Raw genomic sequence first — 23,331 nt, 5'->3', positions numbered from 1 at the left:
TTCTTTTATGTATTTTCGCTAATTTTTTCTTGCCACTAACAGAAGATCACATCTGATGTGGGTTGAGTACGAGGTTATCAGAAATATATATGGAAGAAAAGAAGGCAAAGAAGCCTGTGGATACAAAAAAACGCATACAATTAATGACTCACGTGAAGAACGCCGCACGGGTCGGGCAGTTTAAATAATACACAAATCTTTTACCGTCGTCCTGGTTATTGTGGGTGTCAAGAGCTGTATTACGTAACGTAAACACAGATGGTCTTTGACAGAGACAGGTTTCCACATGTTTTTGGAGAAAGGTAAAAAATTGCCAGAGTTGGTTCACACTTGTTAACGACGTTTAAAATCCGGAAAGAGCGAAGTCTCCCTTTTATTGAATATTTTACTGAATTTTGATAAATCATAAAATCATAGAAAAGCAACAATCTAGAAAAATAATGTTTATGATTGTTGCGTCAATTTTATAAATACCGCCCAGCCTGTCCAAGTGACAAAGCCTTTGGGATTTAGACCAACTTCGTATTTTTGTTTTGGCCTTTATAATGAGTTAGATATTAAATCAATCTTTTATAACGATAGTTTTTACAATCGGCAAAAGAGAACGGTAGAAGAAAGTAATGAAACAAAGAGTAAGACAAGACGTGAAGAAGAATGAGCGGAAAATTAGGCAACGGAGGGTCATTGGAGCAACGCCTAATTAAGTATGTGTAGCGTTCCTCTTTACCCAAACTGTGAGATGGATGCCCAAACTATAACCGGATGCAAACGCTGCTTCTCCTTGCAGGTCCTGTGGATCGCAGGTATCGGTGACCCGTCGAACCACACATCGTCAGTAAAACGAATTAAATTAACGAGAAACTAGCAGTGATTAACTTTTCGTCGGAGAGTCCAGTTTTGGAAGCAGTTATTGTGCCCAAAAGCGGAGTTCTTTTTATAGAAATGTATTCACTACAGTCTTCTTGCCAATCTGAACACAGCGAATATATTTTCATGAACAAAATTTTTGTTTCAAGCAAAACGAAACTGCTTTTGAAATTTGCAGAACTAATAACGACTAATTTCACCTTAAACTACTCAGTCGGTGGTTTGACTATAATAGACGGAGGAAGAGGTCGTAGGCTTTGTTTTGCTTTCTACTATCTAGTTCTAACGAGATTGGTGTGGTGATACAAAATAGTAAGGAAAAAATTCATAAACACCCCCTTCCTTTGTCTGTCGCCCTACCCCTTGAAAAAGACACCAACAAAGAGTCGAAACGTCGGGAAATCATCAAACCTCAGTCTTGATAAATTTCTTCGAAGACTGCCCTGCCAAATATTAATAGTTATAAATTCTACGCTTAAAAATGCTTCAACGTACTGTCGGGTGTCGGGTGGTCTTACGGTAGTTGGCCGAAGATTTAACAATGGCCGATGAAAAGAAGGAAGTTGTCATTTTCTTCAGCTGTTTCGTGGCCTTGGCGACTACTCCGTTTTGGTCACGGAATCTCGTCCGTTGCTCTTCAACCCCAAAAGGACCTTTTTCGAAAACTTTGCGTGAGAGATATATTTGATGTCATCACTTGCCTCCTTGGCATGGAACGTAAAGAGCCGTCGGGCGACCGGAACAAGGCTTCCGTCCGACCCTCTCACCTTTCCCACCTTAAGAAGAGGATGATATAAATGCCGGATCGGCTATATTCGGTCGACATGAAGCGCCTTACGATTTCCAACTTCTTCGCTCCGTGATGCAGCTGGCAGTACGAACAAAGCATCAAGCGTAGTTGCTTGACGGTTTTCTCCATAGCTGCTACAAAACAACTGATAACTGTTACATATGTGGGTTCACCAACTGGTGGCAGGGTAATCGCATAAAAAATGTCTAAAATCAATCAATTTTTAATTCTTACAAAGGAGCAATCCTAGACGCTGTTGAATGAAGAGGAAAGCACGGAAAATAGAAAAGGATAAGAATCATGAACAATGTTCAAGCTGTGGTGCCAACAACACAGACGGAAGTTAAGAATGAATTCACCTAGCGATGTGACCTAGCCTCTCTACTGTAACAATAATAATTTTTATCTCAGGATCATCTATAATTAAGTTGACTATATTTTTAATTATTATTTTTATTAAAATTCTTATTCAACAGTAAAATTCACAAGAACGTACTTACTTTTACTTTACTTTTTCGGCAACGATCCGCTTACCGAATCTGCGCCGAATTCAAGAGTCGTCTCCGCGCTTCTCGGTCTTGGGCTGCCACTCTCCAGTCGCCTCTAACACCCGCTGTTCTAGCATCCTCGTCAGCTCATCTAACGGGTATGGGTTCTGCCTTTAAGTCGACGGCCTCTGTCGGGTTCTCTGCTGAATATTGTTTTCGTTGATCTTTCATCCGGCATTCTTGCTATGTGGCCAATAGGGATGCTATACCGGTTTTACCGAAACCGGTTTTACCGGTATTACCGGGCTATTTTCCAATACCGAATTACCGGTTTTTCCAAGGCCAAAAACCGGTATTTTCGGTATTTTTTTGCATGATCAAATAACAACTCAAGAAGCCTGAATCGCTGGTAAAACCTTTAAAGCACGGGAAAGCTTAAATTCATGATTAAAGGTTCTAAAAATAATAACTCAATTATGTAGTTCTTCCAAAGGGAAAACCCTGAAATACCTCACCGCTGCTGTCAGCATAGAGCCGGTGTGCCTCATGCTTTTTAAGCAGTCGTCTCCATTCAACACGTTCCAATCCATGGGCTACTCGTCGCCAATTTCTCAGTCGTCTCAGAAGTCGCTAATCACTATCGATCTGATCATGCCATCTTGCATGTTGAGCTGGTGTCGATGGGGTCGTCGAAGAGAACTGTTTTCGTTGCTGAGAAACAAGGATACGCTTTACTTAAGCGATGAGGAATTCATTTTTTTTTGTCGGAAGATTTGACCACTGCGGAATTCATGAAGAAATAAGAAATTGTCGCAGTGCTAGAACCAGCCTTGGCTGCTGTCGAATTGCTGTACTGGAAAAATTGCAAACTCTACGAACTACGAACTCTAAAACTATTCTCGGAACACCTTGCAAGTATCGCACAACTGCTGTTCGAGTTACTGTATCGGTAGAATTTCAGAGAGAGATCTGGTATATTTAAATTTATTCGTTTTAAAATTAGCCGCACTATTCGTGATGACTTTGTAATATTCTTCAAGACATCAAGGATGTTTTAATAATGAAATTCTGCAAGGTTTTATTAATATTATAAAAGTCAATGGAATAAACTCAGAAGCCGAGCAGGCAGAGGAACCAAATCAAATGAACCTTCAGTTATTCAGGTATATATCATAATTGTCAGTATCTAAGCAAGCAACTTAGCAACTTATTAAAAGCTCTTGAACAAGGGTTTTCCTACGCTACATTTCTAATTTATCACTAGGAATTATTCTTTCTTTCTCTGTGGAGACCGAATGAAGATTCTCTGCCTCCGGAAGTTTTTCATTAAAATTTGTTCTCGTTTAACCCTTTATAAGGCAGTGGCAACTATATTGCCACCAACAAAAAATTTTTATTTTGCTTCTATAATTATATTGATGTCATTATAGATGCAAAACAAATATTTTTCGTTGGTGGCAAAATAATTGCCACGGCCTTATAATGGGTTAAAAGATGACACGGTAAATTTTCTTCGCATTGTTAAATATTATTTTTTAATGAACTAGTCAATTAACTATGCGACAGAAATTGAGAATCGTTGATTATAGAAGGATCTTCTTCAAATCATATGATTTTTAACTATAGTTTTCAAGAGTTAACTTTTACCGGTTTTTTACCGGTTTTACCGGTATTGCATTTATCAATACCGAAAAACCGTTTTTCAAAATACCTCCCGGTATTGGCATCTCTAGTGGCCAAGTCGCTGTAGCCTGCCATGTTTTATTTGCTTCACAAGAACCGGAGTATGGCGCGGTTCTTCTAATATTCATATATATATACTCCGAACTCCAACAAAACAATACTTCTAATATTCAGCCTAGAATTGATCGCAGGAAGGAACATTAAGGGCTCGTTGGTCGTTCTCTTTCAACGGCCACGCTTCGGGATCGTAGAGTACCACCGAGGGAATTAGCATCTTATATGAGCGCGAGATTCGTACGGGACCTCATATGGCTACGTAATCCATAGAGCATAGAAGGTTCAGTTGGCAGCCGCTATTCGCCTTTTTACGTTATAGCTCACATCGTTGTTACATGTTATTAATGTACCAAGGTAAACAAATTCGTCGACCACTTCAAAAGTATCATCATCTATCACCACCGCAGTTCCAACACTCGAAAGGGTTTATGACAAACCCTATTCTGATAGTTTCCTCCTTAAGATGCGTGTACTCGTCGATGCCAGGTTTGGGAGAGGGTGTCATTCCAAAAAATCAAAAAATGTGAGCGTCACGAAAATATGAACGATTTTGAACGCTAATAGCTCTGCCAATTATGAATGGATTTTCATGGTTTAGATACCGATCGACTCATAATAGATGTAGCAATTATGTGATTTCTATTATAACTTCATTTTTCAATCATTAATTTGTGGAACTGAACTGAAAAGTTTTAAGGTCAAATATCCCCATACATTTCTTCGTGATTGGCTTGCTTCACAAACAGGTACGACAGTTGAATACACCATCCATTTGCTGTGATTTGGATTACTTTATTTTTAGAAAAAAAGCGACAAAACCCACTCGTCCCAATAGGTCGAAAATTCTATACGATGTTCAGACTTATATTAAAGTTCTCTCGTTCTAACAAGATTTCCTTAAACCGCGACAAACCCAGCCCAATTGGATGTCCTGAAAGTGAACAGCAATTTTCAAAGTAAGGAAGAATTGCCGACTGTTTGATCCGAAAATAGGGTTTTGCGTGTAAGTTCGTTGCTTTACAGTTAGTTTACAATTGTTTACTTATTTTCGATTGTATTGCTGTCAAGTATGAAACAACTGATAAACAGAGTGTTAAAAAACTATTAATGTGTTTACTTGAATTTTATAAAGGTTTTATTGCGGTATTAATCATTACCTCTAGTTTTATTGTGGTATTGCGCAATACCAAAAGAATTCGAGTCCAAACACACTTATAGCTAGCTAGAAAACCATAATAAAACTATTCTAAAACTTGTTGGCTGCACCACGTCTCTCATAAACTTACCATGAGTGTGGCATAACAATACAAAATGGCGCACCAATCAAAATTGTTCTTATCGCGGTTGCTTGTCAAACAGCAATAAATCTGTTAGTTAAGTTCAACACCAAAATCATTTTTTATGCGAAGCCATGTTGCCATATTCTAGTATTTTGTTTTAGCTCGCAAACAACAATTCATCAAAGCAAAGTGTTTTGCAGAAAGAAAGTTATTATCAATCGGTTTTCCTGTCAGAGGAAGCAACTAAAATGATTTTGCTAGAAATTTAGACTAACTAACTGAATATTTTTAATTTGTTAAAACAACCAGTTTCCGAAAATTGCAAAATTTCAGTGGCGCGCTGATTTTATCGACCTATCATATGAATATGCATGATGAAATTAAATGCGCACATGCTGCAAACCAATGAAATTGCTTAAAATTTTTTTAAACATTCTATGGAATATTATATTCTGGTCGCTATAAACCAAATCGTTCAGAATGATCTGTCAGTAAAATATAAACTTTTCTGCTCACGGATATATTTTTAAGTTGACAAAGCTAGTGAACTTATTTAGCTTTTGGCAGAAAAGCGGAAAGCGAAATGCGAAAAGTGAAAAGCTTTTTTAAATTATGGCGATGGCTGTCAAGCAGCGAAAGCTTAACCGGTTTTATTGCTGCTTTCAACAGAACGTGATACGACTACTTGAGCTTATAACATGATTCTTAAAGCGGTTATGAAAACATTCTGAGGAGTGGGCCACTTGGTCAGAAAGCAGTTTTATAGCGGTCATCAGAAAGTTCTGGTGGAGCTCATAGTTTTATTGGCGGTTTTATGAACTAGAAATTGGTCATAAAAACCACTATACGAACGTAATAAAACTTGGAATTGTTACTTGGGTTGTCACTTGACATCGAATGGCTCGATTCTGCTGAGATTCGAACCCACGACCACTCGCTTGTCAAAGCAGACTCGGTAACCTTGCGGCTACTGAGATCACCGACCCCCCTATAATCCGCCATAACTCCTTTCGTTTAACTGAATCGTTTACCGTCTTGAAGTTTATAAACAAATTGTGAGTCTGCAAGTTGAATTCCCAGAATTTATCGAATATCTGTCGCAAGGTGAACTTCTGGCTTGTTGTGGGTATTCAGCCGCAGAGATTTCCTGCATTAAATAGGATGTGGAAGAGAATTTTGTATGTTCTTTTTAGTAACTTGGATGACCCTTTGTAAATAAGGTATATGAGACCTTCCTGCCAGTTCGTAGGTAGTTCCTCTTCAGTCCATACCTCCAGTGTAACCTGATAGATTTCACAATACAGTCGTTCGCTCTCGACTTTCAACAGTTCGGCAGGGATGCCGTCCGTTCCAGCTGCTTTGCTGTTTTTAACTTTCTAGCTACTTTTAAGTTGGTGGATCCAGTTCTACTACTCTACTAAAATACGATCCCATGCGTTTCTTATAACGGTGAAGTTTCTTTTTCGGCAGCTCGATTCTTCTCGTCAGGTACTCCGGTACTCTGCGTCGAACCACTCCCTATGGTTGCAGCAGTCGTACCCAACAACTCTTGCGCTTTACTGCTGATACTGTACTGATCACATTAGGGTGTGCTTACGTTACTCGTTCAGATTCTTTTCAACTCATTCACCGATCCGCTCATCAGTTTTCCAAGAGCACTCTGCGGTAATTCCTTCCGTTGATAACCGCGGAATATTCAGGTGTATCTTCCTCGTTGGTGGCGAATCTTGCTTACTACGAGATTCGAGTCTACGTTTGGTCCTCGGAAAATGAAACTGACTTTCTCTTACCTTTGCTTCATACCAGAGCTGCCACAAATATAGATATTTGTGCATGCATAAATTTGGGACCCATCAATTATTTCACTTGCTGTGATTTCTGGTTCTGCTAATGTTCCTGAATTTTAAAGTACTTCATGAACTATTTATGTTATTTAAAAGATTAGATCGAGAAAATAAAAAAATCCGGAGAAAATGGCACTGTCCCAAATTTATGCATGCACAAATATCTGTATTTATGGCAGCTCTGCTTCATACATGAAGTGACTTGCTTCATTTGTTGAACAGAACGTTCCAAACAAGCTTCAGTTGAAGTTGGTGACTGTTTCAATTGACGACGGCAGAAAGTCAGGCACGATTTGTCGACACAGACTAGGTTAATTTTAATATGCGTTACATTGTAGGAAATGTTACCCAAATTCAATTCATTTGCATTCAAAGTTACTGGCTTTCTTCTGAATATTTGATAGAAAAGTACAAATGAAAAGTTGATATCAATAGTTATTATTAACTGAAATCCGTTTTGCTGGCGCTGACTGAAGCCAGTTTGAAACTGAAGCGGTGCTGCTTTTGTTGAAACCGAAGCTTCACTGCTTCATTGTTGAGTGACGCTATGCAATTGAAGGTGACGTTTTGGGGCCCTGCTCGGAAGAACCACACGTCTGCGACATCCGTACAAAACCGACAATCAACTAGAACGTGGTCGATCTGAGGGTAGGCCTATCTATTAGACATTAGGCTGTTTTCAGGCATCCTTTCGAATATTTCGTCGTCCAAAATAGGTACTACAAATAGCCATTCCTCTGGCTGCAGCGAAGTTGATGAGTCTCAGGCCTTTGTCTTTTGTGGTAGGATGGAAGCTTTCTCTACCAGTAATAGGGCGAAAGAATTCGTCGCGTCCGGTCTGTGCATTCATGTCCTGGGAACTCTCCATATGCCTTTACGAGAAGCTTATAGAACTCCTCTTCCACATCATTCGAGTCTTTCTTCGCCGGTGCGTACACATTGATCAGGTTGTACTTACAGAATTTGGCCTAGACGGTAATTAACGGGCATCTATCTTGTTTTCCATGTAACACAAATCCGATGCCATGTTCTGTTTTATTGCCGCCACTTCGAATATCGCACTTCTTGAATGGCTGCAACTTCGTCTTTCATCTTCTGCAGCTCTTGCCAGGATATCAGAGCGTGACGGTTCAACCCTGACATTCCAAGTACCGAATAATCGATTATTCATATAGGAGTTCGCTTCCTAAATTATTCGATGTATATTTTTTTTACTAGGGCTGCAATACCTAGTCTCGTCGACAGGTTTGCTGTCGTGGATATAGCTAGCTAGACACCGTTTCATAAATCAGCCGCCCGTTGCGGATTCAGTCGCTGTTGTACGCCGTCCCTACCAAGGCGCTTTATTTTGCCTACACTCTGCGGAAACATGAGTGGCTCCTTTCCTATCGGCATACGACCTTAGTTTCCACCGGTTTTGGCTACCTGATCTCCACTAAAGTTGCTCGTATCCCGATTGGTACCACGAGGAGGTAGGCATAAGAGTTGCTGGATAAGAGGCTGAGGACCGCTGTGGGGACTATTTTATGCCTATAGGTACACGAGGCACTGATGACATGCATTATCCGGCTGTTTACCAGCCTGACTGAATTCCTATTGCATCCCAAGAGCCGAATCAGCTGCCTTTTTTACCGATTGTTCGACTTCATCTGTTTTAGGTTTAACCTGGGGGTTAAGAAGGCAACTTAATTAGTGAGCTTAAAACGGCAAGGCTGTTGCACTGGCTCCCGATTGAACTTCCAAAAGCCATTGTCATGATCTGGGTGAAAGAACAAATGTCGGAGCAGAGTGTTTGGATGGCTTCATTAGCCCTATTTTTTGAAAACAGACATCAACGCGAGTGTAAAAACTACCGAGGCATAACATTTCCCAATTGTGCCTATAAGGTGCACTTTCATATCCTGTTCTGTAGACCGACAATGGAGTCCTTCGTCAGTGAGTACTAAGTTGGTTTTCGTGAAGATTGCTCAACGACGGATCAGGTTTTTACTCAACGTTAGTTATTAAACAAGTTCCCGGGATGCAACTTGCAGGCTGTTTGTAGATTTTAAGGCGGCGTATAATTCAGTCATATGAAACAAGCTTCGATTCGTGCAAAGGGATGTTATTGAACATTATCTGGGAATTCGCACAAAAACTGGCAATCTACAGAACAATAATTCTTTCAGTGGTCCTTTACCGACACGAGTCTTAGACGCTGAAGGACGATATTCGACGAACACCTCTGGGGTTTTAAGCATAACATTTTGCGATCAATATTTGGCGGAAAAATAAAAACTAGAAATAACTGAATTCATAGTAAAGACGAGATGTATATTATTGTCATCCATGGAAGAGGATCACATACAAAATGTATGGGAAAATTCGGTCTTATAATAATTAATTGTAAAACAAAGTTATAACATTTTACTCAATATTGGAAAATTGACTGTCTCAGAATAACGTTACGTTTCAAATCATGCAAACATGATTAAACTAAAGTCCACAATCCATACCTGAAACTCGGTTCCCTATGAGTCAACGTATCCACACTATAATTTCACACCGGACGTGCTAGATAAAGAGTACCCACAACACATAAGCTGATTTGTGGCAATCGGGACCACACTTTCGCGGCAGTCAGTCGTGAAAACAACAAAATCACGAACCATCAGGGAAACGCGAGTGTTTATTATTGTACGATTTCCCCCATTGGAAACTAGTCGGAGAACCGGCGCAAAGTACTCGGCACGGCGGTTTTCAGCGAACCGAAACATCAACATGTTTGTTACGTTAGTCAGAATCCTAAATAAAATAAGCTTCAAACGTCCGCGCGGCGGCGTGGCGGCACGGTTTCAATCGAACGTCATTAAGGTATGACCATACGGATGAAACCAAATGTAAACATCCCCATCTGAGCTGAGGAGCATATGAGCCGAAGAAGTTTGTCCTCGATGGATGTTCAGATTGCCCTTTGGTGCAAAACGCGATAATTTCAACACGGTATCGTTTTTAGGATTGAATTGTTTATCTATGTTGCGGTGTTTATTGGTGAAACGTGATCTTGATACACCATCATCCGGCCCCTCTCTCAATGTCATTGCAATAAGAAACGGTCGCTTTCTGTCAACTTCATGCATCGCGAAAGGTCACCAGACGCTCTCGCGCAGTTAAATGGTTTTATTGTTTCGCGCGCCACATGAGCTATCACGAAGATGGCATGTTTCTCCACAGCTGCAAGTCTGTTGTTTGATAATGTTGTTCGCTGGGCCGGGTCTTAGTTTCTATTGGAATTTATCAATGTGCGTTTGTAGCCAGCATCAATCACGGAATTTTTTCGTCTACGATACGGTTTCATCCCATCCAGTTTTTCACAGACAAGGCAATTTCACGCAAAAGCCGACGAGCTAAACCTCAAAGATCACTCGAGCAAGAGCACTTATTAGATGTTGACCTCATTCAAACGAAAATGACGTCGCATCATCATTCAACTCATATCTCCAATCAACGAAACGAAAGCAACGGGCCCGGGTGTTGCCTACGCCTGCCTGACCAGAGAGAAAAGGTCTGGACACGATCGAAACAATGCAATTTATTTTGATTAAGTTCTGCCCAACGCCTGCGGCAAACCGAAAGGTGACCGCCCTGTCCACAGGCTCCCGGCTGGCTGCCCACAGCGCTGCGCTGCTCTAATAGTTGATGATGGTGTTGCTGCTGGTGATGATGATGGGTGAGACTGACTCAATTGGATAAATGCATCTCATAGTAACTTGGGTAACACTCGGACACTGCAAACGTCCACAACATCATGGTGGGTTGAATAAATAAATGGGTCGAAATTGGAGTACTGGAGCTTCCAGCAATACCGGTCATATTTCTTCGGAAATGCTGCATGCCCGGCAGGGCTGCAATGCTTTTTATCAAGATCGTTACAAACTTGCGGTAGGTTGTGAAACCATAATAAATGTGTCACTATCTTACAAACAAATTTAGGTAGTTGAGGTCTTACTAAATTTATAGTATTTTTGATAGTATGTTCAATTACTATAACAAGCTCCAAAAGTACGCGATTTTCTGACTCACTCACTGACCTCAATCAACATTATCGCTAATTAGTTGAAATTCGAACCCAACCCTTTTCGGTGCACGACAACCAGCTAACGCATGCCATTATGTTTAACCGGTCAGTGGATCATTGTCTGGTGCGATTCCGGTTTGGCAGCATCAAATTGATTATTTTACGACCGCAAAACGTACTCATTCCATATCATCATGGATAGCAAAACGATATATGCACGGTGTGTCGTTAGCTATTACATGATAGCAGTTAAACCGCCACCACACCGGCAGTATCAAATTTCCTCCGTCTGAGTGGGATTATGTGTGTAACCGTAGTGGCGAAAGGCTCTACACCGACAGACACTGACTATTGCGGGGAGCCGTTCGAAGGGATCCCTCATCGGTAGGCTATTGATTTATGATGGCACCCTTTGACGGCTTACAAGTATTTCAATAGTGATACACTGGATCGTTAGTTACGGGGTTTTGGTTTCATATTTCCGTAGGGCTTGATTACTGTAGCACCGGTCGTGCGCACACTCTCCCAAAGTGGTTATTCAGTTTCCGTTGTCTGTGCTAAGCGGATTATTGCCGTGGGAATTCGGTACCTACTGTCATGATTACATTTCTAACGTCATCTCAATTTAAATTGGATACCCGCAGTCCTTCACAGTGTGATTGAACGTCTATCGTGACCGCATCCAATTAGCTGAGGCTTATCACAGGAAAACATAAACATAAATAAACAAGCGCTAAAACACAGCGTATTATTTAAAATTATCGCACGGTTTTGGGTCGAAGGGTCACAGTATTTCATTAAATTTTATGCATCGCTATAATGCACGATCCTATGAACGAAAACTATATTTAAAATGTTTAAGGTCTTTTCCAGGATTTTTCCAAGAAAAAACCTAAAATAAAACTCTAATTTTCTCGAACATCACTATTCCTAAAATATATAATTTTTTAACCAAGCGTCGTAGACTTTCTTCGCAATTCTACCGACTTCTAGTGGCTTTTGCTGTATCAAGAATTTCTCTCCGCAGTACTATGTCCTGTCCTGGGCTACTCGTCGCCAATTCGTTGAATGTCTCGACACTCGGTAAGTCGGCTTTAACCTGGTCGAGCCATCTAGCACGTTGGGCTCCTCCATTCCTAGTGCTAGTGAGGTTTTTCGACAGAACAGATTTCACTGCGTAGTCGTCCGGCATCCTTGCGACGTGGTGGGCGCATCATAGTTTTCTAGCTTTCGCCAGGTGTGCGATGTACGATGGGCATCTCTCCAAGTAGTCCCTGCAGTTCGTGGTGCAGTGCGCCACTCTCCGTTTTCCGTTTATACACCACCAAAAATAGTTCGCAATACCTTACGTTCAAATACGGCAAGTCTTCGTATGTCTTCCGTAAGCAAAGTTACAGTCTCAAGTCCGCACTACAGGTATGATTAACATCTATCTATCTATAAAAGTGAGCGTGAGTTAGTTTGTATGTTTGTAAGTTCCACCATGTATATTTTCTGACAGCCAGGCTGCTTTAAAAGCACTGAAGTCAGTTTCGTGTTCATCTAAACTGGTTTGCATTCAATTGCTGCAGCAGGTGGCTAGAAAAAGCACAATAAATCTTTTTTGGGTCCCTGGGCACTGCGGAATTGAAGGCAATGAAAAAGCGGATCAGTTGGCAAAAGCTGGATCGATTAAATCTTTCATTGGACCAGAACCATTCTGTGGGGTCTCAGAATGTACTATTAGAATGGAATTAAAAAACTGGGAAAAATCAATGATTGATGATGTCTGGAAAAAAAATCTGACAGCTCGACAATCAAAGAAATTTATATCTCCTAATAAAACAATAACCCAGAAACTTCTTAGCCTGTCTAAAAAGGACTTACGTACTTACTGTGGCCTCGTTACAGACCACTGCGCAAGTAAATATCACTTAAAACAACTGGGAAAATTAGAAGATGACGCGTGTCGCTTCTGTAACCTAGAAAGTGAAAATGCGGAACATCTACTATGCTATTGCGTGGCACTACTTCATAAAAGAAAAACTTTCTTTGACATGACTTTAATACAACCCTCAGATGTATGGATGAATTCTCCCAATAAGGCAATAAACTTTATTCGTTGTATAATACCTTATTGGGACAATGCCGTCGATCAGCAAGTGGAAATCACCCATACTAATAGTGATACGACACCCTGATGTGGCGTACAATAAACTGGGGCCTGCCACAATAGATCAAATAACTGGTCGCAGTGGAAAATGTACCCAAAAAAAAGAAAAGAAAAAAAGTTCCACCATAACTCCAGAACGCCTTGATCGATCTCCATCAAACTTGGCAAACATATTCCTTGATATAAGGGAATCAGCACTGGGGGGTTGATAAGAGGGGGTTGTTCGTAACAGAGGGAGGCCATAACTCCGAAATGCTTGGACGGTTCTTCACCAAACTTGGCATACATAGTCCTTGATATAAGGGAATCAGCACTGGGGGGTTGATTAGAAGGGGAGTGTTCGTAACAGGGGGGAGGCCATAACTCCGAAATGCCTGGACCAAACTTGGCATACTTGTTCCTTGACATAAGGGAATCAGTACTAAAGGGGTTGACAAACGGGGGGGAAGGTTCATAACAGGGGGAGGCCCTAACTCCGAAACGTCTGGACGGTTCTTCACCAAACTTGGCACGCATGTTCCTTGACATAAGGGAATCAGAATTGAAGTGGTTGACAACACGGACAGGGGTTCATAACAGGGGGGGCACATATGTTCCTTGACATAAAGGAATCAGAATTGAAGGGATTGACAAAAGGGGTGGGGGGGAGGTTCATAACAGTGGGGACCCTAATTCCGAAACGCTTGCCTGGTTCTTCATAAAACTTGGCATACGTGACATAAGGGAACCAGCACTGGGAGGTTGCCAAAAGAGGGTCCCTAACAAGGGAAAGAATCGACAAGTAGGGGGGGCAAAGAACGTGAGTATGAATATATGGTTCGTCATAGCTCCGGGACATCTGGACTGTTCTTCATTAAACGTTATTTATCAAACACGTGTATTTTGGCATAAAAGAATCAGCGCAGGGGGGTTGATAAAAGAGGAAGATGGTCTTTTACAAGGGGAAAGAAAGGGTCAAATGGGTAAAGGGGTTCGTTTCTCTTGCAATTGGAACCATAGCACTTATACAAGTTGCGGGATTTTTGAAACGGGGGATAGGGTGGCCATTAACAAAGAGAAGGTTCAAAATCGGTTTTTTGTCGATTTATAGGGATTACTGGGAAGAAGTCAGATTTACAAGTGGCTTGGGGATAACATGAGGGAAACTGACAAAGAGAGTAGACACATGAAAATGAAAAAAGGGTTTGGTTTTTTGCTTTATGAGAATTTTCGTTACAATAACGGATGTACAAGTGACTGAGAGGCAAAGGTATCCCGAGTAAGATCGGATAATCAGCTAGTTTTGTATATTGTCAGATTTGTGCGACACCGTATGCTTCGTCCTGCGGAGCGAAAAGTAGGTACCACTTTCAGCATGAATGCGTTGTTGAATCTCCCAGTAAATAGGAATTCCAAATATATGAACTTATCATCCACTTCTAGTTCACCGCAGTGCATAGCCATTTTCTGTCTGGGAGGCGAACGTTGTTTTCTCTGGAGCCTCTTCCTACCATATATTTGGTGTTTGACACATTTATTTGCACCCCATTCCTCGTAGTTTCCGTTTTTAGTCTGCCTCCGCTATCCCAAGGTTTCTAGTAATGATATCGAGGTCGTCTGCGAAGGCCAGGAGTTGGCTAATTTTGCTGAAGGTCGTTTCGATGCCCGGTCGGATCGGATCACACCTCCAATAGCGCTGTTGAAAAACAAACAGGACAGTTCATCCCCCTTTCACAACTCTTTGCGCGATTCGAGGCGACTCGAGAGTGCCCTCGAAACCAGATCCCTGTCACGACAGTTGTCAGCTGAAGCCGCCTCCGATAGCGGTGGTAATAGAGGTAGACAACAAATTTTGAAACAAAATTTAAACGAGACAACGCATGTATTTAATGCTGCGCAGTATGACGAAAGCAGCGTGTTGTTTCCCTTTTTTGTTTATCGTAAAAAATAAGACTATCAAAAGTCAGAATTTTTCCTATCTTATGTTGCCAATAACACAAAAAACCGAACATCGTTCATTATCTACATCCTACATGCAACATATTTTCTGAAGCATAAAACCCTATGATTGCGTAATTCTTACAGATGCTGTCAAAATCGAGCCAGCAAGCCTGGCTCAAACGGCTTCAAGAAAAATGTATGAGAATGACGTTCGTGCCAGGGATCTGCTCGAAACCTGCACGTAGCTCATCACACGCTCCAGGATACCTTGATAAGTCGCGTCTGTTTGTCCGGGAAACCGTTCTCGTGCATTATCTGCCATAACCGTTCGCGTTCGACTGTATCGTATGCTACCCTGAAATCCATGAAAACATGATGCGTGGGGCCTCCCAGTTGGCCTCGAGGTAAGACGCTGGTCTAATAAGCCAGTCGTCGTATGTTCGGATCTCAGCTGGGAGAGGCTGTTAGAGTCAGTAGGATCGTAGCACTGACCCCGCACTGTCCTGTATTCTGACAGCTGGTTGCGAAGTCTGTCGCATAAAAAAGAAGGTCAAATTTCGATAACGGGATTAGCACCGAGGCTTTACTTATGATGCGTGGGTACGTTGTACTTCGAACATTTCTGAAGGATTTGTCGGAGAGTGAAAATTTGATCCGTAGTAGCATGTGCTGTAGCCCGCCTGATACATCTCTATGAAATCTCTTGGTATTGGGGATAGATGACGTAACAAAATCTGCGAGAACATCTTGTAGGCAACGTTGACCAACATAATGCCGCGCTAATTACAGCAATCTAGCCGATCGTCCTATTTGTAGATTAGACAAACCACACCTTCCATCCACTCCTCTGGTATTTTCTCCTCCTTCTAAATCCTTAAAATTATCCAGTGAAGCTCCGTTGCTAGTAGTTCCTGGCCATTTTTTTGAAATCGCACATACTGACTTGTTTTTCTCTTTCACTTTAACTTACGATCTATCACAGAAGCAGAAGCGGTTGAGAATTTCATACACGTGCATCGTTGATCTAGTTTTATCAAATACAAGATGCACTGCATCCCGTAGGGACACTCGCTCTCGAAACGCCTAACACCGTAACCTTGCTTGTTGGTCTGTCCAGAAGTCATCTCGCTGTCCGTACAGGAACTAGACCAACCTGTCGGTCTTTAGCTGGGGTGTCTCCAAGCACGCTACCTTATAGCCAGCCGTTTTGCGGGAAATTGCTGTCGACAATACGCAGACGTATTCTTGCTGAAAGTTGTGCTCACTACGGACTCCACAAGACCCTAAGATCTGACCAAATGTATCTTGTACAAAAATTTAATAGGACCGGTACCCCACTACGGGCACGAAACGTGGACAATGATTGATGGGGACTTGAAAGCATTGGCCGTTTTTGATCGTCGTGTGCTTAGGACCCTCTTTGGCGGGGTATGCGAGAATGGTATATGGAGGAGACGGATGAACCACAAGCTGCAAGCAACTCTCCGCTGAACCCAGTATCCAGAAAGTTGCTAAAGCTGGAAGGGTACAATGGGCGGGAATTGCTGTAAGAATGCCGGAAAACAACCTCGCAAAAATGGTGTTCGCTTCGAATCCAGTTGGTACCAGACGCAGAGGTGCACAGCGTGGTAGATGGATGGTTAGACCAAGTGGAGCAAGCGTGGAAAGCGTGAGACATTCGAGAAATTGGAGACGGACGGCCATAGACCGAGTTTGTTGGCGGAACATTGTTATATAGGTGAAATCCTAAAAGACTTCGCACCAGGATACGTAAGTAAGTTAAGTAACTCCTGTCGACAATCAGTACGAGATCTCCGTTGTCGGTGGGTTTCACGGGTTAAAATCGCTTCCTCCGGCTCAAAGTAGCTAGGTACCTACTCGTTTAACTATTTCGTGCTAGAGGGAATTCAATGTCGTTATCTAACGATATGTCAGTGAGCGGTCTCGATCTTAGTATCTGTTTTATCTTCATAAGCATAGAGCGCAAAATGTCATCTGAAGGGAAACGCGTGGTGACTAAATCATTGAAGGTCTTCTTGACTGATTGCACTAGGTGTTCTCAGCAGCCGCCAAAATGTGAGCCGATGAGTGACGGAACCGACGCACAAGAGCTTTAGTTTTCCGTCGCTAAAACTTTTCAGGGATTCGTGCAATTTGCGGATGCGTCTACAGACTAGCATTGACATCGGTCCAGAATAGTTTCCGCTATATTATGACACGACACTCGTATGAATCATCATCGCCAAGGAAGGCATAGGTTTTCACTTGTTTCCTCTTATCGTTTTTAGTCACTGGCACTTTCAAAAATAGAACCTTCTTTGTCGCCTTCTTCGGTTTTTTGATTCACAGCTCCTAACCTTATCGCACCAATTGTTTTCGTGCAAATGTTTCGACTATGCCATTTCTACCGAATGGTATTTTGGCACCACTAACACTTCTTTTTTTTTCAACAATTGTCCAGCGGAACCCGACGGACATTTCGGGGAACTTTCAACAAACCTTTCTGCATTGCCGTTAACTGCTTCTGTAGATATCCCTCCAAATAAGAATTCGTTGCTTTGTGGATTCCCGACTTTGATATCGTTCCCGCATTGTTGTTAAGGATTAGAAATTCCTTAAAAGTTTTAGAATTTAAACCGGAAAGTCTTGCCTTTCCATGCTTTAATTGTTATATTCCACGAAAACGCTCAACAAAGAAACTTTAGTCAATAGTTTAGGAGATAAACAATACAAATATATTAAACATTCGTTAGGCCCATCTCTGATGAAATTGGGTTAGGCTAAAATTAGCAACTTCAATTTCTAAATATAACTCCTTAACGTAGAGCACTGTAAAGTGAAGGTGTTGCAAGGGGTGCTAAACACACCAGTCAGTAATAAGAGAAGGTGGAGGAAAATTAGCATGAAAGGTGCTTCCTCAGCCAGCCATCCAGCCGTCTGAGTTTTGAATTTTCCGTAACCACCGTGCACCACCGATCGCCGCACTCCCACTCTGACCGGCGGCGGATGATTTTTGTTTACATTGATTGTTTTTCTCGGGGCGCTGGGTGGCATATACGATGCGAGATTCGTTATTCATCGGGTGAGAACAAGAGGGTTCATTGGCTAGCTTGCGATGAGCTGTGTGTTGGATTGTAACGGTCAACTGTGGTAATAATGTGGCCGTGAAGCGTAACATTGAAGCTCTCTGTGCCTTACAATGATGCGTGAGTGGTTCACACTATAGGCAAATGTTGCCTTGGTACTATTTTGTATCCGCTAGGAGAGCGGAGAAAATATAACGTGAGTTTCGGGAGAAAAAAAAATACATCGTAGTGTAGCGTATAAAAATGGGTATAAATTCATTCAGCGACGGATTCACGACAAAAAAGCAATTAGATTTGTGAGCATGAATTGGGAGAGGTTACCCTTTGAGTTCGATGAGAGAAAAAAACAAAATCAAATATAAACTAAACACATTTGTGGAAAAATATTTTGACTAGATCTGTTGTGTAAATCGTTCTTTTTTCGTTTGAGCAAAATTTACAGGGTTCGCATACTATTGTAAATTTTAGTCGTATTTTATTGACTTTTTATGCATATCTTATAATACTATTTACTTTCTTTTTTTCAGGTAAGTTTTCAAATGAAATATGCTCTAAGCTCTAAGGTAACCATCTATCTAGTAAATTGTAAGTAAGTTTAAGATATCGTAGATTTCATATAAATAACCAAACGATAATTGAAACCTTGCAAGATCCTGCCGAGTCATAGTTTTCTTCTGGTGGTGGTGGGGTTTTCTACTTGATGTCTCGAAATTCGGGCTAAAATTGTTTTCAAACGTATATTTTGAATGATCTACATATATGTAAATATTAAGTATCAATTTATCATTGCATTTTAATTCAATTTTGTACTTTCCGAGGGACTGCTGCACTCGAGAAGTCCGTTTCGTTGTTGTTTTCCATACGCGTCAGATCGTTGTCGTCGCACGCGGTGGGTGATATAGTGTGCTATGCGTGATGTATGAATTAGTGCAGTTTCCAGATACTAATTTGACACTCAACACGTTGTGTTTAAAACTAAATAGCAGCTAACATAAAAGAGCGAGGCGTTTCAGTCAAAGAACGAATTGTACAAACACAACGGTACAAGAGCTTCAAATTGATAAATAAAAGTAATCAACTTTATTACGCATTTTTAGGAGAAATTTGATGAAAACGCCTCCAGAAACACTTATTTCAAATATGTTGCTTCTGGAAACTTACTAAATTTCGTGAAGTAGGAGGTTTAACGGCAATCTTTAGTGTAAAATTTAGTGTCAAAGCAACAGAGTCAAACTAGCTACCATACTTTTTGTACCAGTGCTAATTTAAGGGAAACAGAACCGAAAGCTGACCGTTATTTTGAGCTATTGTGGCGTACTTCTTCGGTATTAGTAGCCGACAATACACTATTGATGGAAGTATTCGTCATTGTCAATTCATACCTCTTATCCCAGTCCGGCATTGCACTTCCTATGAAGTTTATTACCTGATTGGAATTCGCAGACCAAATTTCGAAAGGCTCCATTATTCTTTTACCTAAGATTCTTAGTCTGCGAAGAGTTATTCTGCGGTTTCGCTTTCGAGTTCGCAGAGTTAGCAAGTATCATTGTCCAGCCTACCAATCGTTTTGAGATGATGTTTGCTCGGACAGTGACCGATGAATAGTCCTATTAACGGGTGGCAACTAAAATTTTGGAATTTTTTCGCGGCCCTTATGCTCAACAACAAACGAGCTCAGAGAGAAATGAGAGTATGTATGTGTTAGCTCTCTCTCTCTCTCTCTCTCTCTCTCTCTCTCTCTCTCTCTCTCTCTCTCTCTCTCTCTCTCTCTCTCTCTCTCTTTCCCCTCGTTTTGTTAATATTTTTTGTTTTGTTTATGCTTGCCCAGTTTTGCTAAAAATGGAGTCGAAACAAGAAGCAATTCGGGAGCGCGTTGTACACTTCTACGAACTGCAACAGAAATCTCGGCAAAAAGTGTACGGTCAACATTTAAAAAGCAAATATGTTCACACTATTATGTATGTTATGTTGCGGCTTCGACTGTTTACCATATGATATTCTAAGATGCCCAACAACTCTTTCTCGTTTCTCCAGCAAAAAGCCCTCTGGTATGGCTAATTAAGATGCACCAGACGAATGTTTGAAAAAAATTTTGATCCCGTTCCTCAAAAAAACATCATGCAGATGGACAATTTGTGTTTTGGTCCGATAGAGCATCGTCGCATTACGCCAAAAACACAATCGTTCCTGAATACCCATTAGATACCATTTTTACCCAAAAACCACGACCCGAAAAATCTGTCTCAGTGCGCCCAATCGAAGATTTCTTCTGGATTTTGAGTTCCTTGGTGTACAAAAATAGCTGGAGAGCCACGAATTGCAAACAGTTGATTGGTAGAATCAAGAGATGCATTCGCAAAGTTGACATGACGGCCGTACAACGCTCCTGTTTCGACGTCAAACGAAAGCTTCGCTGAACAGCCGATTACGGACCGTTTTCAAATGTACACTAATTTTTTTCAACTATGGATAATGTATCTCTAATTTCGGTAAATCAACTTAGTTCGGTTTTGAAGGCTTTTTTACAGTCAGGCTATAAAAAGCGCTTTGACTGTCTTTGTAAGTATTACATGCTTTGTATTTTTCATTCACCTTTAATTAATGTAGGTTCCCAATGAAATAATTTTTTAATTCATTTCGTTGGTTAGGTCACTAATTGAGAATAACAAATATAATTCTAATTAATTCTAATTCTTTCTAAATTTAAAGTTTTCAATTCAACTATCAAATTAATAAATTTCCTTTAAACTGTACAAGTTCATTAAGGTCTGCGAGATACAGCTGCTCACCCCGTCTGTTTCGAGAGACTTTCAATGAATAAACCAGTGTGTGTAATTTGTTTTCAACGATCTCGTTGAAAAAGGCTATACTAGATCCATGTTGTGTGAATCCGGATTGCAATCAGAATGTGGATGCTGTGAAGCACACAGAATATTTTCATGTGTATTATGCTCAAGCATTGCTCAATATTCCATGCTCTCTCGCCTGCTCTGGCGGCGGCGGTGTGTTCTTTTGAGTCCATTCAAATTTTGCAAGAGCGCAACTTTACGCACTCGCTCTCTAGGTTACCCGTTCTCACACTACACACGCCGCGAATTTGGTTCATGAATGAAAAACTACGTCGCATTTGTTGTTTTTCCTCCGCCTGCCAGCAGCGGCCGCTTGAGGGTGGTTGGGTAGCAATTCTTGTGTGAGCATAAAGCGAATTCGCCGTTCGTTCGTTCGTTCGTTCAGAGAGTGCTACTCAATCGACGATGCTCGCGTGTGAGTGTGTTATGCTGTCTGTTATAGGGCAAGTAGGTCCGTGGTGTTGTGGGCCCGGCAGTTTAAAACAAAAATCAAAATCAAATATGGCGATACCGAGTGCAGTTCAGTCCGTGGCGGTCGCAGTAAAATTCTAAAGTTTGCACGAATCGAGTGTAACTTAGCTTAGGTCTTGTGGTTAAAATATTTGATGTGTTATCATTTGGGCAAATTGCACGCACGAAAGTATTTTGCACGTACTTTATTATTCTCCAGTCAAGTTTGTGCTCACAATTAACAGGGGTCGGAGGACCACTTCGGGATCAATCTGTAGTGGCTTCGGTAGTGCTGTTGTTGTTGTTGGCGCTCCTGCTGTTCTATGATTTATATGAGAAAATTTATCCCGTTTTTCTGTTGCACATCGTGGAATGTGCTCTCACTGCTGGTCGGAGAAAATCTCGCTACTCTTCTGAATGCGGGCGTGACTGTGGAAAAACTCTGCCAGACAATAGGGAAGTGAAAATTTTCTTCCAGTGATCCAGGAAGTGCTAGCGTACAACAGTGTGATATTATTGAGGAATTTCTTTCGCAGAACTTTTGTGCTGAAGGTTGAAAAAATATGTATTAAAGGTAGCAGACGGATTAAATTGTACAAGTAAGTGATTGAGTTCTTTCAAAGGAAACAAAATCCAATTAGAATTTAAAGTTCTGGATCTCATAGAAACGGAGACGGTAAAAAAAACTTAAATCTGTGAAACCTGTTTCCATAAGATCCGAAACTGATGGGTTGAATACAAGAACGGTCTCTTTTTCCTGTGCACACCTTTTCGTCGCTGTCGTCGTTGTCAGTTTTTTTGGCGAAGTTAAGTTTAACCGCAGGCTCCCGAAAAAAAATGAAACTCGATCCTTCTATCTTGTCGTAATCTTTGTCCCGTCTTTGCCTTACCACAAGTATTCCGGTTGACGTCAAAATGGTTTCAGTCTTCAGTGCAAGAGTCTTGATCAAACCGCAGAATCTGTTTTGGCAGCTTGATTTTCTTCCGTCCAGGATTTTGCAAGTTCGTGATGTGCAACTTTGTTACAGTTCGGGGGGGCTCTACGCTCCAGTAAACGGCAGCGTGAACGAAAACCTTCCTCCGCTAGCACGAATTTCGAAGGCGAACAGCAGGGCAGGGATAAAGACGAGAATTGCCTTTACCCGTCCGTAGGGTGGGTGGGTGAGCGTTGAGAAGGAAGAGGCGAAATCCGAGGAGAAATGCTTGACGCTTTAATTCTCCATCTCTGCTTTTCCGGTGCAAACCAAATTGCGCCGTGATTGGATGCTGAACTCGGAGATGGTGTGGGAAAATTGACCATTGGCAAGTTTAGCGAAGTGCCTTTTACGGAATAATACTATCGATTGGATGTGTGTTTCGAATGAATAGTTAAAGTTATATTATTACTATGTGTCGGTCAGAATGGATATAATGCAAAAATTTTGCAAACGTTTTGCGTCGAATCGAAATACAACGGATGTATTTTAACTATGTCAAGGGGAATAAATTGGTTCATTATTGACACAGTTGAATAACTCTGGCGACGTTACGGCACGTCGTTTGTCTGGAATTTTAACACTCGGTCAATATAATCATTTGTTGCGACATATTTGCTTGTACAAATAATTAATTCATTCGGTGAAAACCTTATTTACTAGTTGGTTGACTGAATTAAAATGAAATGGTTCTACAGAAGTGCCGGTGGGACGCATTTCACACCAATTCAGTGCTGAATCCAAACATTTTTAGGCTGGACTGCGTTATACGAGAAGGAGGCAGGGTGTCATTTTAAAAAATCTAAAAACGAGCATCACGAAAAAATATTAGGC

The 23,331-nt window shown here is 41.2% G+C and overlaps 1 protein-coding gene across 5 annotated transcripts in view; it reads left to right on the top strand.

Annotated features, from left to right (window-relative positions):
• LOC128738839 (SLIT-ROBO Rho GTPase-activating protein 1-like) overlaps positions 1-23,331 on the top strand; it is a 173,156-nt gene that overhangs the window by 40,972 nt on the left and 108,853 nt on the right. Inside the window, exon 1 of one of the 5 annotated variants that reach the window (XM_053834260.1) lies at positions 21,469-22,122. The exons of the other annotated variants lie outside the window; for them this stretch is intronic. The gene's annotated coding sequence lies outside the window, so the exon portion shown is untranslated. Of the gene's footprint in view, positions 1-21,468; positions 22,123-23,331 lie in introns of those variants that run through there. 5 annotated transcript variants of the gene reach the window in all.

The sequence above is a fragment of the Sabethes cyaneus genome, chromosome 2 (genome assembly GCF_943734655.1).
Source record: "Sabethes cyaneus chromosome 2, idSabCyanKW18_F2, whole genome shotgun sequence".
In the NCBI taxonomy this organism is placed as follows: Eukaryota; Metazoa; Arthropoda; class Insecta; order Diptera; family Culicidae; genus Sabethes; species Sabethes cyaneus.
Note: the sequence above shows the minus strand (reverse complement) of the source record. Positions and strands in the feature narration are given on the sequence as shown.